This window comes from Frieseomelitta varia, unplaced genomic scaffold (assembly GCF_011392965.1).
Source record: "Frieseomelitta varia isolate USP_RPSP 00005682 unplaced genomic scaffold, Fvar_1.2 scaffold_236, whole genome shotgun sequence".
Taxonomy (NCBI): Eukaryota; Metazoa; Arthropoda; class Insecta; order Hymenoptera; family Apidae; genus Frieseomelitta; species Frieseomelitta varia.
The window spans coordinates 368,045-381,874 of record NW_025109964.1 but is presented as its reverse complement, the minus strand read 5'-3'; positions in this window follow the sequence as shown (position 1 = coordinate 381,874).

Here is a 13,830-nt window from a genome sequence, read left to right as displayed (position 1 = left end):
CGTGGTGTTTGCTCGGACCAATGAAACTCGTGTTACGCGGAATTCACAGAGTGATGAAAAAGAAATATTGAAAAGAAAGTACCCTGATTTGATTTTAGAGTAATCAATATCTATGGATGGAATAAATTTTTATGTCAAATATATATAAAAATAACTAAAAATATATATATGCAAATAAAATAAAATAATTCTATCGATATATATGTATTGCAAGATACTTCTTATCCGAATATCTTAACATCCAAATATTATCAAAACGTTATATTATATAGTATTATAGTAAGGTACAAATTAGGTACAATGGAGAAACAGTGATTCTATATGAAAAAATATATCAAAAATAAAGAATAAAATTTTTTTATTTAACTCATCATTTTCGAGAAAATCAAGTTTGAAAATATGTCAACTATACTCAAATTTCGCTAATTCTGAATTTCACAGAATTGTATCAATTGATATTTGTGGAAATAAGTGAAAAATGTAAAATAACATTCTCCTTCTGTTTAAGACATCATTTTCAAGAAAACAGACTTTGATCGTGTTTAGTTAAGAACTGGTTCAGTAAACGTGTACTTGGTAAAATTTTCAACTGAGTTTTCTCAAAAACGAGGCATCTTGTAAAAAAAATATTGTATTCTAAACTTTTAGCTTATTTTACAAGTAAAATAATTTCTTGTTCATCGTTTGTTCCTGATCGGTCCAAAATTACCTAAATTCGAGTACAGTTGATAAATTTTCAAGCTTAATAAATAAAAAATATTTATTTTTTATCTTCAAGTTACTTTTTCACGTAGTATCATCTTCTGTTTCGTTGTAACTTTCAATATTAAATTATTAGTTGTACTTAAATATTATCGACACCCTTTATACCGATATTTTCTTAAAACTTAAATAATCGTCATTGCATTTCTGCAATTTGTAATATTACACACTTTTCAGTTTCATTTCCACCTTTCAAGGCTAATTTATTTCGACTTCGCTGATACAAATTTATTCCTATTTTTGGTAGTTATAGCCGATCGTTTGAAAATTAATATTCAGACGTCATCGCAAAATGTATGCTAATAACAAATGATTTTTTTTAGCAGAAATTCTTCACAAGCACCGTGATTCAAATATTCGAGTAACAGAGTTTCGGATAAGAGAGGCTCCACGATAGTAACTCGATCGATAGATGTGTCTCTACGTGTCTCTACGTTTTATCGTGATATTTTCATACCGTGTATTCAAACTTCCCACTTTATACGACGCCTCGTTTCCATTGCAAGTCGTGAAAAAGAACACAGCCAGTAAAGTACTCCTTTCGCTGGAGAATTCCTTCGTGGAATTCTTCGCCTTTTTCCTACCAACCCTCGAGCGACGATTCAGCCGCGTTTAATTGGCTTGGTTTAACAATAACAGTGCACACTGAGACGAAAGCCAATACAGGCGATTTTAATTATGTACAATAAAACAACAATCGAACTGAAATGCCCAAAGCGCTGGGTCATCGTTTGTCAACGCCGCGCGTCGCTCATGTCCCATGAAATTTCCACCGCCGACACACATCATTTTCTTATCGCGTTTGCTCAGACGACTTTACAAACTGTAGCCCGCGTAGACAAAGTTGGCTAACTCGCGGGACGTTTTATCTACAATAAACCGATAAGAACGGGAAGAGTAAGAGAGTAAAGTTTGCTTAACTATGAGAAAAATAAAGACACGCGTTCGTCGACGTAAGAAAATACTCGAGAGTGACGAGTGAAGGATTTCCTGCGGATATGTCACGAAAAGTAACGTTACGAATACGAGTCTGTCTTAATTTTTGTCCGAGGAAATTCTTGATTTAAGAAAGCGTAGTATTTGGCAAGGAACACTTTGTAATATTCTATATTTGGAGGTAAGGTAACAATTTACCAGAGGAGCGAAAGAAAATTGCTAGAATCAGATGTCGTTCCACCACGCAATTTTTCTTTGCAATCGTGATATTTTTTTTATCTTTTTTCAATTGGTTCTCGTGACCTTTCGTCTTTCCTGAACTGGTTCGACATTTGATCTCGTTCGATTGTCTCGAAAGATGTACACGTGCGTTTGATCGTTTTTTTTTTTTTTTGTTTAAAAAATACAATAAACGAATAAATATTTTTGTGAAGAATAATTGATCTGTGTGGATAATCGTACAAATGCACGTATGATTATTGTTTTCAAAAAAAATAATAATCTTCTGAGTTAAACTGAAACGAGTCTGTGACTCCTGAATTATTAATTTCAAAGTGTCATGATATATTCAAGGGGAGTGTTAAACCTCGTTCCCAATTTCAGCCAAGCTAAACTTAATCTAACTACCGGACAAGTGATTTTACATCATTATACAATCTCATGGTTACTCTGTACATACAATTATCTCATACATATCTGAAACTACAAGAAAAAAAAATTACAAGACAAGAAAAAAAGGAACTGCAAGACAATAAAATAAAATAAGCCTGCGACTCGTAAACGATCAATTTCAAAAATGATACATTCAAATGGAGTGTGAAACCTCGTTTCCAGTTTTAGCCAACCTAAACCCAATCCAACTACTAGACAAGTAATTTTACACCATTATAGACTTCCATGGTTATTCTGTACATACCTGACAACTACAAGAAAAAAAAAAGGAACTACAATAAAATAAGCCAATTGCTGCGACTCGTGAACGATCAATTTCAAAATTGATACATTCGAATGGAGTGTGAAACCTCGTTCCCAGTTTCAGCCAACCTAAACTCAATCCAACTTCTGGACAAGTGATTTCACATCTTTATAGTATTCCATGATTATTCTGTACATCTACAAGAAAAAAAAAAGGGAATTACAATAAAATGAGCCAATTGCTGCGACTCGTGAACGATCAATTTCAAAATTGATACATTCGAATAGAGTGTGAAACCTCGTTTCCAGTTTTAGACAAGTAATTTTACACCATTATAGACTTCCATGGTTATTCTGTATATATTTGACAACTACAAGAAAAAAAAGAAGGAACAACAATAAAATAAGCCAATTGCTGCGACTCGTGAACGATCAATTTCAAAATTGATACATTCGAATGGAGTGTGAAACCTTGTTCCCAGTTTCCCCAAACTTAATCCAACTACTGGACAAGCGATTTCACGTCATTACACAATTCCATAGTTACTCTATAACCGTGGAGCGTCCCACAGGCTGACCTTGTTAAAATGATTTCGCCACAAGTTGGCCGGACATGGCAGGCTCCGGGGCGACGGTCCGTCGAATTAGGAAGCGAGAGAGCTGGCCGCTGACCTGGCTTCCCCGTTGGCCCGTTTTTGAATAATTCGCGTGACCCGGCCAACGCGCGGGTGCGACTGCACCTAGTCTTCCCACCTAGTTTCACAAGGGTCTTCGTCGCGAGTAGTCACGGTCTGTCACGCACAGACGACGACTGAAAGTGGCGCTCACGCGCTCGCCTAACGCCGCGAATTAATTATGAATCGCGCGCCGATGAACCAGCCAATTCCAATACCGCGGAGATTCCCGGCGAAATCACGGAGTTTCAAAACTCCGAAAATTAATTTCGCTCCTAGCCCCTTCCCCCCTGCCCCATCGTGGATCGACTTCTAATATTGGTATTTAATCACAGGTGTTTCGAACAGCAGAGAAAATTCAATTAAATATAATTCCCCTCGCCCACCTCCACCCGATAAATTCTCCCGTTCGCGATCAATCGAAACCGACTGGCATCGAATTTCTTCCCTCTTGCAATTAATGAAAACGCGCAAGTATCTCCGGTGACAGTCACCTTTTTATTCGTTTACACGGAAACGTAATTAATATTTAACATACTTTTAATGTACCCGTGCTGCTTTGCTTGCGATTGATTATCATTCAAATATTATATGTATAAACTGTGTCTTGTATACTCTGTTAGACAGAAATTGAAGCAGAAAATTGAAGAGCTGCGTGATAACGGTGTAAGATGCAAAAACAACGATAGCGACGATTACTTGTCATACAATGTCATATTTACGTCATTAGACTTTTATGTGACGACGACTTCGAAAAATAAAATTATATAAAAATAATATAACTGATGGTAGAGAATTAAATAAAAATAAGATTTATAATTATATAAATTCATAACTGTAGAAAATTATATTTATATATTAAATAGTGTTGATTATAATTAACGGAGAGGAGAATGAAAACGAAATCATCCATTTTTTTCTAGATTAATACAACGTGTATTTCGTTGATAAAACGCGGTTGTTTTGTCAAAAATCTCCGATCGCTCGACGAAATTTACCTCGAATGGTAAACATCAGCGTGACGCCTTTTATTTATTTGCTGAAAGGCGATTCTTCTAATAACGAGAGTTACGATAATAGGTTTATAAACGAAGCGCGATAATACAAATAAACGGATGCATCGGAAACGAGCAGCTGGATGTTACAACGTCAATAAAACGGTTTTACGCTTCCTTCTCTGTCTGAATAAAGCTGGAAACGTGGCTGCGAACACCGCGGCAAAACAGAGGGGGAAAAAGCTGCGCAATTTTATTAAAATATCGCAGGACGGCTGGCAAAGAGTAGGGGAGGAGGGGCGCCTTTTTAATTATCCTTCTATCTGGATAATTAAAAAGGCTTTCGGGAACTTCAGTGCCGAGCACTGAAGTTCGGCGTGTAAATTTCGCCGGCCGAGTTTACGAATCATCGATCGAGTCGAAAGTTCGAAAACCGAAAGCTCGAAACGCGCATCGACGGCAAATTGCCGAATAAAGAGCTAACTCGTGAGCCAACGCCTCCCCTTTATATTGTAGCCAATGCGAAATACGAAATAATTGAGGAAGGGTGGGCAAGATACAGAAGCAATTAGAAGAGGAGCAGCACAACGCGAAGAGGGAGTAACTTTGTTAAAACGAAACGCGGTCTGGTAATTGAAACGCTTTCGACGAAACTTTCTAGCCAAAACAGCATTTAGTTAACTAAATTTCGTTAAAAAAAAAAAAAAAAAGAAGAAGAAGAATGCTTCGGAGGAAGATGTTCGTAATTGTTAGCTAAGACATCATGGGTATCGAAAATTTGTTTAGTTTCAGCTAAGAGCTGCCTCCTGATCGTGGACTGTCAAACGTATTATTGATTATTTTTTCTTCTTTAGTTTCTTTTTTTTTTTTTCCTTGAACTATTTGCGCTGGCAACTGATTCACGGACCATAACGAGTGACCAGACCGTATACAACTCGTCGCTTTCCTTTTGAACTCGTTAGTATGATATCATTGGAAATTATTAGTAAATAATATTATTATTAGAAGTTTTAAATTATTATAACTTTATAATATTATTTATTATTATTATTATATGTAATAAATATTTATTATTATTTGTTTTGCCTGAGACATTTAAATATAGTTAAAACTGAGAAAATATTGCAATTTTGGGACAAAAAATTCTCAACGTGCATGGCACATCATTCTAATGCAAAAGCGTATCTGTCCCTTGTGACGAAAGTAACACAACTCGAAAAAGTTCGCTCGAAATGTTCTTCTAAAAATCTCTGATTCTTTTAAACAATGTTGGATATTATTTTGTGAATTAAAGAAGCAACAAAATTAAAAATAATACACTTCTTTTGTTCGCAATGATGGTTAAGACAAAATTTATAATAACGAATTAAGATGAACAATATAATTCATTTTTATCAACCAAAACACGTTGTAAGAGATTTTCGAGTGAGATTTTCGCAATTGACAAAGGACTGTTTCTGCGACATTTCTACACTGTAAGCGACGTAACTCGAATACCACATTTTTTGGTCGCTCTCGTCATTTTTTGAGCGTCCCGCGAACACAGCTACCGATCGTGAAAAACAGACATCGAGAAGAGATGGCCCGGGTTCATGGCCGTCGTTAAATTTTACTGCAATTTTATAGACACTTGCCGGGAACCTTTGAACCTGTACCGTTGCTCTTTTATTAGTCGATTCCAATATCGGTGGAATTTGTTGTCATTTGTGCAGAATTCCCCTTCGTAAAAGTGTAACATTTTACACGACGACGTGTACGCGCAGTGAAACTGACGCTGCGCGCGAACGATACAACGTGCTAACGATTAAAACTACAATAACTTCATTATCGTAGTGGATAATCTAAAAGTTTCGCGCAACAACCACGCGCCGCGAACTTACAAACTGCCAGCAACTAACCGCCGTACGACAAAGGTAGCTCGCAGTCGATAAATTCCCGAAATATTTAAAACATTTTCATGCCGAAAGGGAGAAAGCAATCAACGAAACTTCGTTAGCGTCCTCGTCAAAAGTATCGTTCTCAGCGGCCTCGCGAGCAATTGGGATCACTCGAAGGGGATGAGAAACAGAGAAACAAACGAAGAGAGAAGCTGCTTGCGATTTAATCGAGACGAGATAACGAGCGTACTTCGCGAAATTGTAAATCGGCCAAGGATCGTTGATTAGGGACACCGTTTAACGATTGAGATTAGAGTGGATTTGTTGTTCCATTTCGTTCGATGGTGATTTCTTGGCTGGCGAACGTCTTTGCCCAGAGATAGTTCATCTCGAAACTCACGTGACTGTCCGAGAGTATCCTCGAGGACAACTCGCGCTGTCTTCTAACGAGCTTCGAGGTAACTTTGGCCCCCTTGAAATTTTTGGCTTCGCGATTAGCCAAGACGGCAACGCGACTCGAGGAGGAGATTCGAGGAGACTTAATCTCGTTCGTTGTTCGCGTTAATTTCCTCCCTGCCAGTTTTCCCGACGACCAGCTGCTTCTCGTCACCAATCTCTCTCTCTCTTCCTCGTTTTGTTCTCCTTCACTCGTCACTAGACGAGAGAGAACCGGGTCATTTTAATTGCTGTTCCGCAATGTGTAAAAGCAAGCGTATGCGCGGCGAGCGAAAGCATCGTTTAATGACTGCGAGATTTCCTCCGGGATGCTGCGAACGAGAACAGACGTAAATAGGAGATCTCGCAGTTATTAACGCTGCGACGACTGGCTGTCTTCGCGAGTCATTTTTTTATCTGACGAATTTACAGGTACGATAAAAATTGTACGACCATGTCAAATTAGTTATATAACCGCTGATACACGTCATCGATCACTAGGGGAATATCATATGACATTACAGTCACGTTATCGGTTCTATTGCGACATATAAAGGGTGTTTCGTAGCATGTAAGATGATTCCTCATGAAAAACTAAGTCGAAAGTACATAGAATAAAATGTTTTCATCCGAGGCTTCGTTCTCGAGAAAATTTTTAACGAAACATACTTTTGATTGAGAATGAAGATTGGAATGGAAAAATATCATTCTACATTTTTCTACCTATTTCTGTTAACCATTCATTTCTGATTAGTCAAAATTCAAGTATACCTGACAAATTTTCCTCGAAGAACAAATTTTATTCTACATTTGCGACTTATTTTTTTTTCACGAGGAGCTCTGCTTTCCACGTGCTACAGAACACCCTGCATAATGATAATTCAAAAAGAAATTAGACGAGTCGGAAATTTTGAAACGCCGTGGCGTGACACAGTTTCGACGAGCTTGTTACGCACGAAATGAACGAATTGTGTTCACCGAGGGAAGTGAACACGTTTCTAACGTTACACCTTTCGAACGTGTCTCGCAAGCATATCCACGGCAACGTGCGCTTGCAGATACATGCTTGAGAAGCACAGTTCAGGGATAAAAGGCCGCGGAATTGCCACGCGCACGGCGTCTCAAGTTACTCGAGATTGTGTTCATACGAATCAAGTTCGTGATGGTGTCTGCGGCCGATTATTAAGTCCGATTGAATCGAACGACATTTCATTTTAACTATTACGAACGTCCTTCTTGTTCATTCAATTCTTAAGTAAAATAACGCGAACGACGAGAGGCGTACAAAAGTATAACGCACGTTACGATATTTAATTTGATTAAATTACCAAGAACACCGAAAATCAATTTGCGTGAGAATTTATAGTCTACTACAACGTAAACTTCCGATCAAAAATTGAGAAAAAGTAACTTGTTCTAAGAAACTGAGACACAAAAATCAATATCGTAGAAACGTACAAAAGTATGACGCGCGTTATTTAATTTGATTAAATTACCAAGAACACCAGAAGATCAATTTGCGTGAGAATCTATAAATTCCCTATGAAAAATTAAAAAGAAAACTTGTCAGAAACTGAGGGGCAAAAATCAGTATTGTAGAAACGTACAAAAGTATGACGCGCGTTATTTAATTTGATTAAATTACCAAGAACACCAGAAGATCAATTTGCGTGAGAATCTATAAATTCGCTATGAAAAATTAAAAAGAAAACTTGTCAGAAACTGAGGGGCAAAAATCAGTATTGTAGAAACGTACAAAAGTATGACGCGCGTTATTTAATTTGATTAAATTACCAAGAACACCAGAAGATCAATTTGCGTGAGAATCTATAAATTCCCTACGAAAAATTGAAAAGAAAACTTGTANAGAAACTGAGGGGCAAAAATCAGTATTGTAGAAACGTACAAAAGTATGACGCGCGTTATTTAATTTGATTAAATTACCAAGAACACCAGAAGATCAATTTGCGTGAGAATATATAAATTCCCTACGAGAAATTAAAAAGAAAACTTGTAAGAAACTGAGGGGCAAAAATCAGTATTGTAGAAACGTACAAAAGTATGACGCGCGTTATTTAATTTGATTAAATTACCAAGAACACCAGAAGATCAATTTGCGTGAGAATATATAAATTCCCTACGAAAAATTAAAAAGAAAACTTGTCAGAAACTGAGAGGCAAAAATCAGTATTGTAGAAACGTACAAAAGTATGACGCGCGTTATTTAATTTGATTAAATTACCAAGAACACCAGAAGATCAATTTGCGTGAGAATCTATAAATTCCCTATGAAAAATTAAAAAGAAAACTTGTCAGAAACTGAGAGGCAAAAATCAGTATTGTAGAAACGTACAAAAATATGACGTTATTTAATTTGATTAAATTACCAAAAAACACCAAAAGGTCAATTTGCTGTCAAAAATCTACAGTCTGCAGCAACAGACACTGTGAATTCCCGACGAAAATATTAATATTATAAAGAGAAAAAGCTGGCAGAAGTGCAAAATGAATAGAAACAGCGAGACCCACGCTTTCCAATGATCTTCGGAAGAGAATTCACGGGCGCGCTTTCCCGTTTCGATATTTAATGGGCCATGAAATCACGAGCGTTTCGCAGCCTTAATCGCGGAGGAACGCGCGCCCCTTTTATGCGCCGGTAACTGCGCGGCCTTCCATATCTGACACACTTCGTGTCCCCTGGCTGTTGGCAACCGAGCCAGTCGCTACGTACGCCGTATTGTCTTTATTGTGCGCGAACAATACTCGTGATTTCCCACGTGCCGTTATCTCCTTCGTTCCCGAACTCTTGGATACGCGTACGCGGTTTCTCTGTTCGTTCGGCGAGAGAAAGAAAGGAAATTTTCGCGAATGGGTCGCGCGACAGCGAACTGCAACTTGCTCTCGCGTTGTCCCTCATTGTTTTCGATGGAACTTGATAGAACGTCCGTTTGAAGCCGACTGAATGCATCACGCCGGCAAACCCGTGTCTCGGATTTCTACTGTTTCCCTCTCGGTACACAACTGTCGCTGAAGAACGCTGCTCCTTATGGCTTGGGATTTCAGGCATCGACACAGCTTTCGAACCTTTAACCATCCAGACCGGACCTTTAAGCTTCTAAGAGGCATTTCTTTGAGATTCTCGTAAACACGACACTTTTTCGTCGGATGAAGGTTAATGGTTTGTTTAAACTTTTTTTTCCCGTCGAGATGTGAATCTTTTCGTTTGATTCTTTCCCTCGAGCTCTCCAAGCTCACCGCGAACATCGATCTTTCGAATGGCATTTTGATCCTCGAGGCGGAGTAATCCTTTTTCACGCGATTTGACGGATTCTTGGAACTGATCTTGAATTTTGGATATCTTTACTTTGAAAAATTCTTATGAAAATAGAACGGTAAATACAGGGTGTCCATAAAGTCTCTTCATCACAATTTCAAAAATTTATTACGTCAGTTCCATTTGAACCCGTTTAAAAAAACATGCTTTACCTAAGGCTATGTAATTTCCACAACTTTCATTAATTTGTGCAAATACACGTGCAAGTGTGAATGAATCTGTGCGCGAAAACTGCATACCAAAATCTACCACGGTCTCCTTAGAAAAAAATTCCAGAAACGTCGATTTTTTTCATACCAGAATCTCATAAATAACCGGGAAGCCGAGCGCTCTGATTTATCTTCTCACGGGGATTAATAATTTCTCGAAGTTCACCGGACCCACGCATACCTGCGAATATTAAAGCTTTGATCAAATTCCACGGTACCTCGCGAGTTGTCGCTGCGATTCTTGAAAGGAAATTTCAATCGCGCACGGCGGAAAATCGCCGAAGTGGCGCAGATGTTACGCGTGCTTTCGACTCGATTCTCCAATTTCAAGCTCACGCTTCCGTTTCTCGCGATCGTTCCTTTCTTTTCTCTCTCTCTCTCTCTTTCTCCCTCCGTTGCATTTTTGGCCGATATTTCAAAGTGCATCTCGCGACACCGAGTGAATTCAACCTCGCGTGAATAACTCGACGACGAGGGATGGCCACGGCCTTGACAGCAAACCGGTGCACAGTTTTGGACAAAAGGACCGAAAAAGAAAGAGAGAGAAAGAGATACGAGTGGCGAGCGTTCCTTTTGAGAAGGTAGGCAGAATAGTTAGGTCGACCGATATCTCCGACCGTTTCCACTCAAGTTTTTAATTATAACATAGTCGCCCCTGTATGCTGCATAAAATTATCAGGAGTTTTAGTTTTAGGTTTATAAACTACGGCCATTAAAACTTCACGAACGGAGATGCACGGCGTATCGTTTCACTTTATTAATCGCCTTGCGTCACTCCGTGTCCCTCGCGTTTCGCCATCTTGTTTTTTCGAAGTTAAATCCTGAGACGAAAGTGTAATTCGGACGTGTAAGCTCGTTCTAATACCTCCGGCAGCGAGTTAATGAGATTTTTAATCGCGAGTTCCTTATTACTTGACATATATATATGTTTCACGTTGCAATCTGTGCAATTTCGCCCCTCTAAACTTTCTTACAAACGTCGTGTGAAAATCCGCGCGAAAATCAATAATTCGCAGGAAAATGGACAATAAAAAGTCTGTAAGAAACTACTTCTCTCAGTTTAACGAATTTAACACGATTTAGCAATTAAACGATCTTTGCTTCGTAATATTTACATTGTCAAGAATAATTACCCGTCAAGCGACAAATTGAACCCTGTCCTCGTTCAGAAGATATGGAACTACCTGAGGGAAGTTAAATGGAACGTGAAGCTAGATTAGAAAAAGAGACACGCGAAAAGAGAAACAGATAGACAGACAATTTCGAGTAAATAGGAACGATCGAACGGTCTGTTTGGTTTAATCGTTCACGGATTTTCATGCTTCATTCCTGGAATATATTCAAAAGCACCACGCTCTCTCTCTCTCTCTCTCTCTCTCTCTCTCTCTCTCTCTCTCTTTCTCTCTTTCTCTCCGCTGTTTCTCTCGCATCCCAGCTTCCTCTTGGTCTCTCCGTGAATGCACGAAGCGTGGGGTAATTAGTAGCTACCACTGTGCCACTTCCACGACCTACTTCGCTGCCCGAAAAGATAAATAAATAAGAGCTTCCTGTCTTCTTTAGTTTCATCTTTCTTTCACTTTTAATAACTGGGACGAGACCGGAGCAATTAATCGTATCGACGAGGGGGAACGGGCACTGATTCAAGATGAAAACAATTTGTTGCGTAACGCGGAAGATGAAAAATTTCGATTGTCAACGTGCCTCACGATTAAACGATGAATCGCTTTCATCGTTCACTTCCGAAAATTTTCAATTCGAAAGCCTGTCATTCACTTTATAATGAATTTTCATGGCATAATTTCGAGAGAAAAGAAGGTCAATGTCGAATGATATGAAATGTAAATTAAAATTATAAAATATAAATGTATAAAATTAAAATTATATTATTATATTTATAATTATTATTTAAAAATTATATTATTATTATATTTATAATTATCATTTTAAAATTATTATTATTAAAAATTACAATTATATTATTATTATCATATTTATAATTATCATTTTAAAATTAAATATAATATCATTTTATTATTATTAAAAATTACAATTATATTATTATTATATTTATAAATTATAAATATAAAGTATAAATGATATAAAATTGAAAGAGGAATGTAAAACCAATAATTAACACAAGATTGCTTTGTCGTCGTAGAATGGATGAAGCCATTGCAACTAATTGCGCCCAAGTTGCGATCAAACGAATTATAATCACCGTCCATATTTTTTGATTACTTTCCTCAAACAATAAATGGCGTATACTTTTCTTCTTTGTTACTCCTAACTCAGTTAATAGCAAAAGTCATTGTCTTCTCTGCGACAAACAAAATTAATTATTTTTTACACTCCCCCATCTCGACCTGTCGTTTTCTCTGCGAAACGAAACCGTACGATCCAACGAGCATTCTTGAATCGAAGCCTGACGGACGAGAGAAATTTAACGGCAAAGCAAACAGAACACTGGCATCAAATTTGTTCGGCCGTGGCAAGAATTTAAATGGAAAAGTAAGGGGAGGACGAGGGAGAAAGAAACGGGAACGGCCAGATTAAACAATTAAACGAGCCAGCGTTCCTTTAATACCTCGAGTGGAACGTAACAGAGACGAAGGCGTCTCTAAGATATCGTTCGCGTAGATGCATTAATTAAAATTCCACCCGGCCACTACGAACCACCCCCACCGTGGGGCAAACGACGTGCAAACTTCGGACCCACCCTCCGGGGGATCGAGTCCAATTCACTTAAAAGAACAACCCATCGCTTTATGAGGCTTCGTCCCGTTTCTTATACCTCCATCCGTGCCCTTTTTTCATCCTACGTGCAGCTACGCGTCCCTCTGCCTTGGATACGCGTACTCCAAATCGAACTTCAGCATTTCGAGGCTGAAGTTTCACATAACCTGACCTGACACGTTTCATGGCAGATGCTGCAATACATTTGCTGAACTGTCAAGTGGAAGTGTCGCAGGTTTCTTCATAGGAAATTTAATCAGTGGTAAACTGCGACAAAGAAGAATTTAACGAGACACGTTTGAAAGGGAATTTAATTTCTTTGTCACGAATGTTCTGCGACGCGTGAATTCCTTTTTTAGAGAAGGAGCGTTTCCGGGTGTTCTTCGATTCCTTGAATCCTCCATACGAGGGAATTTTCAAATAAACGGATAAAGTGAAAATTGGCTGAAGTAAAGAGACTACATCCGCTATACCTTCTCGCTTCTAATTATTAGCTTATATTATAAAGCTGGCACTTTAATTTATCATTATTAATCTTAGTTACCCTGTTTAATTTCCATTAAATTATATAGAATTTATATATATATATAAAATTATATATAATCTTATTATATATATATATAAATTTAATATAAATAAATTATATATAAAATATTAATTTAGTTAGTAATTTAACAATAATTCATTCAAAATATACTGAAAAAATAATTCATTTGAACTGGAACGAAACTACATTTGTTCAAGCAAACCAAGCTGCAGTGTATAGGAAATACATCGATATGTATTACTATGCAATATGTATTACTTTTGCCGTTAATCTGCGAAATGTACTGAACAAAAGTGTTCATTTATTTAAGCTACAATATCGATTCGAGCAAAAATCACAGTGATGTACAAACATTCCCGCTCGAAAGTTTTGGGACATTTTTATTTTTTTAATATTCCGTGCTTATCGTGGAT